General features: G+C 35.3%; 1 long non-coding RNA gene across 1 annotated transcript in view; it reads left to right on the top strand.

Moving 5' to 3' along the window:
* LOC111083521 overlaps positions 1-9,065 on the top strand; it is a 21,158-nt gene that overhangs the window by 7,210 nt on the left and 4,883 nt on the right. The window contains exon 2 of the long non-coding RNA XR_002609089.1: positions 4,659-4,764. This is a non-coding gene — a long non-coding RNA (uncharacterized LOC111083521). The remainder of the gene's footprint in view (positions 1-4,658; positions 4,765-9,065) is intronic.

Below are 9,065 nucleotides of genomic sequence, written 5' to 3'. Positions count from 1 at the left end.
TCTAGTCTTACACTGCTAAATTAGGGACGGCTATCGCAGATAGCCCTCGTGTAGCTTTGCACGAAATTCATAAAACAAACAAACTAACATTTTGAAATTCAAGACAAACCAAACGAAGATCTTACGAAAAATAATTATATTTCACAAGCACCGTCTTTAAACTAAAGTTAATCCGTTTTCTCTCTGTATTTCTTTATGCACATTACACATAAAGAAATGGTACAGAAGTCTTTCAAAAACATATGCCGTTTTATGTTGTATTCCTACGTTTCCAATACACAATGCACTTAGAAAAGATAACGTCGACTTTACTTTGTCACTTTACTTGTTTGCTTCAAATGCTAGTTTGTGATGTAGAAAAATGTGACAAACTAGCAGTGAAAGAAACAGTCGTTGTCTCCTTGAACAATCCCTGTGATCTTCATGTAATAACTTTATAGTCATTGTGTTACACGGAAAGCTGTCAACTGAGGCACAAATCCACCAACTTGCCTTTCAAAACGACAAGTTCCTAATAATCCTTTTTGCTTTTATTCCAGACATCACATTTTTACGAAATCTGAACATGAGTTCTTAGGAAAGCTAAAAAAATAATATATATAAACATATTTTTCCAGATTACAAAAGTATAGAAATACAAAGCAAAGCATTAAATACGTAAAATAACACTGGAAAAAAGGTTTAAGAGCTCCAATAATGTCAAACTTTGAGAAGAACAATAACGTTCCAAAGATCAGGTGTTAATCAGAGGTTTGCTCCAAATTTATTTGCATATCGGGATAGTATTGAAACTCCAAAGTATTATCATTAGTTATTATGCATAGTATTGTATTTCGTCTTTGTTATGTATAGTGTTTATTACTCTAACGATGTACGTTGAGAAAAATTGCCAATGTAATTGGTTGCTATGGGAAAGCAAGTAAGTTGATCAATGGTCGAAATAAAACTAAATTTTGGAAGTAACAGCAAATGGATCAAAGCGTCGAAACGAAGCTGAAGATTGAAAATAATAGCAAATTGATCAAAATGTCGAAACGGAGCTGAAGATTGAAAATAACAGCGAATAGGTCAAAATGTGGAAACGAAGCTGAAGATTGAAAATAATAGCAAATTGATCAAAATGTCGAAACGGAGCTGAAGATTGAAAATAACAGCGAATAGGTCAAAATGTCGAAACGAAGCTGAAGATTAAAAATAACAGCGAATAGGTCAAAATGTCGAAACGGAGCTGAAGATTGAAAATAAAAGCAAATGTGTAAAAATGTCGAAACGAAGCTGAAGATTGAGAATAACAGCATATTGATCAAAACGTCAAACGAAGCTGAAGATTGAAAATAACAGCAAATGGATCAAAACGTCGAAACAAAACTAAATTTTGGAAGGTAAAATCTAGAAACTGTAGAAAACTGATCACTAGTCAAGACAAAGCTAAAGTCTAGAAACTATAGAAAACTGATCACTAGTCAAGACAAAGCTAAAGTCTAGAAGCTATAGAAAACTGATGATCAGTTTTCTATAGTTTCTAGACTTTAGCTTTGTCTTGACTAGTGATCAGTTTTCTATAGTTTCTAGACTTTAGCTTTGTCTTGACTAGTGAGTTTTTAAAAAAAGTCCATTTTTACTTCATACCTATTAACAACGAAGCATGATAACTGTAGGGGTAAAGAAATTGAACTCACGTATAGAATCTGTACAACGCTCTGAATAAACCTGGTAATAATTTAAGATTTGATTAACAACATAAAAAGTGCATGAATAGAATTATACAATATTACATCCTGGATGTAAATAGTTTGGTTCTGAACACAAAAGTTTGTTTTAATTATTAAAACAAATACTTAACATAACTTACTGAAAACACGAAGTGGGATTTCAACAAATAACTAAGATGGTGAACAAATAAGGTAAAATTATTCTTAAAATTTTTATTTTCTCTTGCGCGAAACAAGTTAATTAACTAAATTTTTCGTGAGTAGTTGAATATAGAATAACTTTGCTTAAACCACATATTTCTTGCGTGTATAGGAGTAATTAGATGTTACTGTTCACATTCTCGAAATATTGAGGTTATCAACTGAAATAATAAAATAAAACGTGAATTTCGGTTAATCGTTAACGATATTATTTTCTCTGAAAGTATTGAGTTTAGATTTTACAGTAGATTTATCAAGAATAGAAGCTTGGCTAAAGATTGAAGTAACAGAAAATGGATCAGTTATCCAAACGAGGGTAAAACCAGGAAGAAATATTAAATCAATCAGCTGCCAAATAAAGTCGAGATGTTCCACAATCATGCATCTTTGTTTTCGTTGTTTGTTTGTAATTAAGCACAAAGCTACACAATGGGCTATTTGTGCTCTGCCCACCACGTGTATCGCAACCGGAATTCTAGCGTTATAAGTCCACAGATATACCGCTGTGCCACTTGGGGGGGGGGGGACACATCTTTGTTTTTCTCATTTATTATAGTACAACGCTAAAAACCGGGTTTCGATACCCGTGGGAGGCACAACATAGATAGGCCATTGTGTAGCTTTGTGTTTAACTACAAAAAATTTAACTTCTTTATTATAAAGAAAGCAACTTCCGAATAGTAAGATTTAAAATAAGTTTGTTTTCTTTATTTGAAGCCATAAGTTTAATAAGTATTGTGTCTTCTTTGGGTTAACAATGAACAAAGTAGCTTCTGTTCGTGGTATGAAACATAAATGCACACAGAACCTGCATTACATGAAATCAAGTTGTTCTTCCCACTGCTGATGTTCAAGTTGTTCTTCCCACTGTAGTGATAATCTTTGGAAGCGTCAGAATTACATAACTGACTCTTACTGTTATCTTAATCACAACGAGTTACCTAAGTATGATATTTGTTTGATCCCTGTCATTGTAAGTCTGTAAGAACTAGTGGCTTTTCTAGGATTTTTTTATTTGGGTATGCGGAAGAGGATCAAAGAGTTAGTTGGGAGAAGAAGGGAGAGTCTGGTGTTTTTATCTACGAAAGAACCATACTTTTTTCTGCCTCTAAGAAATGTTTATTTATTCGAGATGATGTATTTAAGTGTCTTACACTCACAAAAAATAAACCTATCATTCTATAGGTATTGAAATGAACTAATAGACCATTCCAAGCTTTTACTTGTTGTTAAACCAATGTTTAAAGAACTCTATTCGGTTATGTACCAGCTTCATAGTGTCGGATAAAAATACGAAGAATTAAATTGTGGCGGAATGCTACAAGTTCTTCAAATACCTATAGAATGATAGATTTCTTTTCTGTGAGTGTAAAGCACTTAAATACACCATTTCGATTTTCGATACCTCACTACTATAAAGGCTTGGTTTGGTCTGAAGTTTCATTATCCCAGAAACTTGGTGCACCAATATATCTCCTATGAACTTAAAAAGAACCTTGCAACACACTGACGTTGACAATGATTTAGTGCATTAACCCATATATATTTTTTTGTTCCTTAGCTCAGGCACTATCCGGATAGAATATTCGGCGTCCGGGTAGTGAAAGTGGGTTTTTCTCGGGGTACTCCCGTTTTCCTCCCACATCAAAATTATGGGGGATTAGGATTTTCAGATCGATGTTTTTTTTCAAAGTGTAAACGTTGTAGCCTCCCAAACCAGCCAAGAAGACACATCAAACTAAAGCACCATTAAACTAAAGTACCATTACTATGATCAGTGCCACCTATGTCTCATAGCCAGATTTAAAATCTGCCTTGATTTCTTTATTTGTTTTTATTTTATTTAAAGTTGTTTTTTTTTTTCCACGATACATATAGTCCGTGAGCGGGGTGAAGAGATAATGATTCTGAACACCCCCGATTACTTTTGACCCTTGGTCAAGTTAATTTGGCCTGGGGTTAAAAGGTTTAAATCGAAACGAAACGTGTTACTCCCGATGAAGGCCCGAACAAACGTGGTCAAAACATTTTTTGTTTTGCAATAGAAATAATTGTAGTTTTATTAATAATCCAAATTTCACTGGTCTTCATTTTATTTTCCTTTCAATTTCAGGTGGCCGTTTTCAAGAATAAAAGGGGGGGATGTTTTGAAATGTGATTGATAAATTTAATAAAATGTGTTACGAAATGATAACGTTATGAGCCGAGTACCTCAGTGTATGTTATCTTTAGTTTTATAATCGATTGTTCAAGCTAATTCAGTAGAAACATAAAACAATCTTATAATTCTATTGTAGAACAGTTATGTTTATACATTATGACGGAGTAATATACATATTAATCATAGGCGGCGGTGACACGGGGGGAACGTCCCCCCATTGTGACACGGTAACGAAGCGTCCTCATGAATGGAGAACAGTTATGTTTATACATTATGACGGAGTAATATACATATTAATCATAGGCGGTGGTGACACGGGGGGAACGCCCCCCCCCCATTGTAACACGGTAACGAAGCGTCCTCATGAATGGAGAACAGTTATGAATGTATAGCTATAATGGAAATCTGCTTTTCAGTTTTGACTTCAGGGGTCACGGTTAACATATAGCAAACAAGGTACCTCCCCCCTACCCCCTAATTCAAATATGTTTCACCGCCTATGATTTTTATAAAATACTTTTAAGTCAACCACAGACGACGTTAGTGTGCCACTGAATATATTTTTATGTTTGCTGTTATTACAGACAAGGCCACAATACACTTACGTAGCTGTGTACAGCCAAGAAACAGCCGTACTATAAAAGGCTATCCTGTCATCCAAGGTGTTGCGAGCTGAGTTAAAAAACAGAGGTGAGTAAACTTCCTAAGGTTTATGTATTGTAAAAATGCATTTAGCCAGGCATTCTGCATAACACTATATAACACGCACCTGAGTTAAAAAACAGAGGTGAGTAAACTTCCTAAGGTTTATGTATTGTAAAAATGCATTTAGCCAGGCATTCTACATAACACTATATAACACGCACCTGAGCAGTGAACCAACTTAATAGCACGTTAGGTCGTACTGAATATCAATTAGACAAAATCTTACTGGATTACAGTCCCGGCGACAGCAGAGAGAGGGGGGAGGGCAGTTGATATCAGACTAACCGCCCTGCTAAGGCCACAAATGAACGTATTTATTGTCAAACAACTAGTACGTTGCAGAGTGTACGTTGAGCATTCCCAAAATTAACAGTATTATATGATTGCATAATTACTTTTATTGGTATTAACTTCTTTTTTTATGGGGGGGGGGAGTCATAATGTTTCCTTTGGCTCGAGCTCGATTGCAGTTATAAGAAGAGCAGTCAGAAAACTGTATACATTTTCGAAATTGCATGCGTTTATAATAGATGACGTAATAGATGACGTCAAATTTAATCTTCGAAGACTCAGAAAATTCTTATCAGATTCAGAATGATCAACAGTCCTGATCATTTTTTTGTGGTGTTGTGAGGAGTCTCAACCTTAATGTGCCCATGAAATTTGGTACAAATCCAATAACACTTTACAGAGTTATTTACCCCCCAAAACCGCGAAAATGCCCCATCTCCCCATTATAAAAAATATTCAAACTGATCCAAAATCTGGATCCGGATTTTAATTCGGACTAAATTCGGGGTGGATTGTCCAATACTGACTTTTCCATCTTTGGTAAAATTTTCGTGTACATCGGTCTATCGGTTTTCGAGGTACGCGTGCGGAAACACGGACAGACATACGAACCCGATTGCAATACCCTCGCCCCCCCCCCCCGTCTCAGGAGCAAGGATAATTACTACCATTCTGGCTCATTCCTTGCTAAACCAAACTCGGTTTCTACTACACCTCCCCCAGCTAAATCAGGATTACTTATTAAAGATTTACTCAGTGTGTAAACAAGTTAAAACAAGCTAAAAGAGCTATCTGAAATAAGATATTCTCCATCATTCTATATTCTACTATACCAAAAGATGATAACCCCCAGATTTACTCAGCGTGTAAACAAGTTAAAACAAGCTAAAAGAGCTATCTGAAATAAGATATTCTCCATCATTCTATATTCTACTATACCAAAAGATGATAACCCCCCCAGATTTACTCAGCTTGTAAACAAGTTAAAACAAGCTAAAAGAGCTATCTGAAATAAGATATTCTCCATCATTCTATATTCTACTATACCAAAAGATGATAACCCCCCAGATTTACTCAGCGTGTAAACAAGTTAAAACAAGCTAAAAGAGCTATCTGAAATAAGATATTCTCCATCATTCTATATTCTACTATACCAAAAGATGATAACCCCCCATATCTTTTCCAACCCTGTATTGTCTACTATAACCAACAGACGGTAAACTCCAGATCTACAACAGATGGTAAACCCCACACCAACTTCAGTTGTTAATTTTACATCACAACGGGTTACAAACTCCAAATCGAGACCACAATCTTTATATAAGATAATCTGATTAATTATAACGTCAAAAACAGACTATAGCATTGTGTGATATCACCATCTGATAAAATAACTTAATTTGCACTCCTCGTGAAGACAAAAAAAAATTCATAAAATGTAACCCCTTTAACTGCTGTAAAGCATGCGAATTTAACTAGTGCCAAACGAATCTGTCTACGAGTGTTTAATTATGACTCAAATTACGTTAAATAGTTTTATACAGAGTAAATACCTTAATGCGAATTATCATGTAAACACTTGTATATTTTTCTAGTCCCCCACCCCGTGGTGGGACAGCGGTAAGTTTATTGAGCTGCAACGCTCAAATCCGGGGTTCGATCCTCCGCGGTGGTAGGTTAATGTGGCTTTGTTCTAAAATACCCATGAAAGCAACCAAGCTTTTTCTCGTACCAACCGAGTCTGTAAACAAAACGCTAATCGACCCCAGATGATGGCAAAGATCTTAAGATCATATTCTACTTTCTTCTATCAATTGACCCTGTTAAACGAGCCCAGTAAGTGTTGAACAGTTTCCTGTAATATCCGCTAACGCAGGTGTCGCAGAAACGGAAGTTGTAATTTGACATTTAAATACTCAAAGAGGTTTTATTGCATTAAGAAAACGATGAGAAATTATAAGGTTAATTTCCAAACTACCGTCGTGTAGTATGTAATTACTGTAGTTCCTGGGGGTTCTCAGTCACGTGATCTCTTTTTTTTTTGTCACGGCTAAGCGACCTTTTATTCTGTTAAAAGCGTTAATTGTAATTGTAAGCTGAAGAAACCAAATGTTTCCTCCCCCCCTAAGCCACGCTCATTCCACCGTGAGATGTCACCGCTGTTTCTATTAGTTTCCCGTATTAAAGGGGCGGGAGGAAAAAAATTAAACCACCAGAAACTCTTTTTCTTTTCACCTACTATATGATAATTAACAGAAAGGTGGATGGGCGTTATCCTCAACGACTTGCTACGTTAACTCGAGAACAATAACGAACACCATGTGATTGATGTGATCCTATTATTGAGTGAGTGTAACGACATTGATGGTTTTTTTTTTAGTCAAATTATCTCAGAGGAAATTCAATTAACTCTTTGAATTTGAAATTCTCAAAAGAAGATTATGTAATAAGTGTGTTCCGGAGCAAGGTTTTGTTTTATTTTAATTAATTACAGAAATAACGAAAACACTTCCAATTTTTACTGGGCTGTGAAGAATCTGGCAAGATCAAACAAAGAAAATCCTTCCTGAGCGTTTTTTTTTTTTGTTAAGCACAAAGCTACATAATAGACTATTTGTGGTCTGCCAGCCGCAGGTATCGAACCCGATTTTTAGTGTTATAATCTCTAAGACTTACTGCTGATCCACCAGGGGGCATTTGGCCTCGGTGGAAGTTACGTAGTTCTATTCCAGTAATAAAAGCTAATAACACAACAACAGGTAGTGTAAATAGTGTCATGGATATATTTACGACATCGCGATAAATTTTAACTTAACACTAACAATCAACCTTATAATAGATATATAGCTAATTAAGTACACTTTTATTATGCTTCTTAAAATATTAGAATGCATTGTTCCATCAGTCGGTTACCTCCGCTGTTAATGACACTTTCGGCCGTAATCCCAATAATAACTTACAAGATTCAACAAGTTCAGGAGATTTAGGTTAGTCCCAAATACACATATATTAAGCTCACAATATAAAACATTCTTTGTGATAAAAGTATACTAACAAAAAATAAGTAAAATTAAGAAGTGGTCACATTTGATATACTAAATAGTATAACGTAGGGCATTAAAACAATGGACAAAAAACAACAACATGCAACTCTCACTGTTTGATGTCCATGTTCGTCGTGATTTGGTTTAATCAACACTTCCCGTACACTTAAACTAAGAATCCCTGAGTCAAAGGAAAACATGTTAAAACATGTAAACCACACTATGTCTGTTCCAATGAGGCCTTTCGTCCAGTACCAGGGCTCATCAGGCCAACTGTGATACGACACACATAGTGGTGACATATATACCATCAGTTTACCAACAGCTGTTAGGGTGTGAATCAGATTAAGCAAGTGAATTGTAATTATTATAAAGTCGTTTACTGATCAGATTTTTTTGCGTATTAACCAATAACATTACATTATTTAGTCTATTGTTATTTGTACACTGTTACATGGCTATTAGAACACAACGTTTGAAAATGCAAACTCGTAACATCTGACTGTTTCCGTTGTTTAATTTCATCACTGCTCGTGACATGTTAAAATTTCCCGCAGTAGCTGAAATAACAATAGCAGTTTTTTTTTAGATATAATGACGTCAAGACACACCTGATTTATACACTAACATATCACTCGTGATAAGTCACGCAGAGAGACAACGCTTAAGCCAATACAGAACAAGTCCACTGCTACGGAAAATTTGATACGAAACTTCCATCGTCCACACAATATTTGTTTATGGAGAGAAATATACTAAAATCTTCACTTTTATTTAACAAAAACACTTTGATCCTTTCTTAATGTCTTGTCTTTAACCTTTTTTTTTTGTTCCCCCAGTGAATCAAAAGTAAGTTTAAGGATTTATAACAGTAAAATTCGTGGTTCGATTTTCCTGTGGTGGAAAGTTTGTTTGTAATTAAGCTCAAAACTGCACAAAGGGCTATCTGTG

This window comes from Limulus polyphemus, unplaced genomic scaffold (assembly GCF_000517525.1).
Source record: "Limulus polyphemus unplaced genomic scaffold, Limulus_polyphemus-2.1.2 Scaffold9943, whole genome shotgun sequence".
NCBI lineage: Eukaryota > Metazoa > Arthropoda > Merostomata > Xiphosura > Limulidae > Limulus > Limulus polyphemus.
Note: the sequence above shows the minus strand (reverse complement) of the source record. Positions and strands in the feature narration are given on the sequence as shown.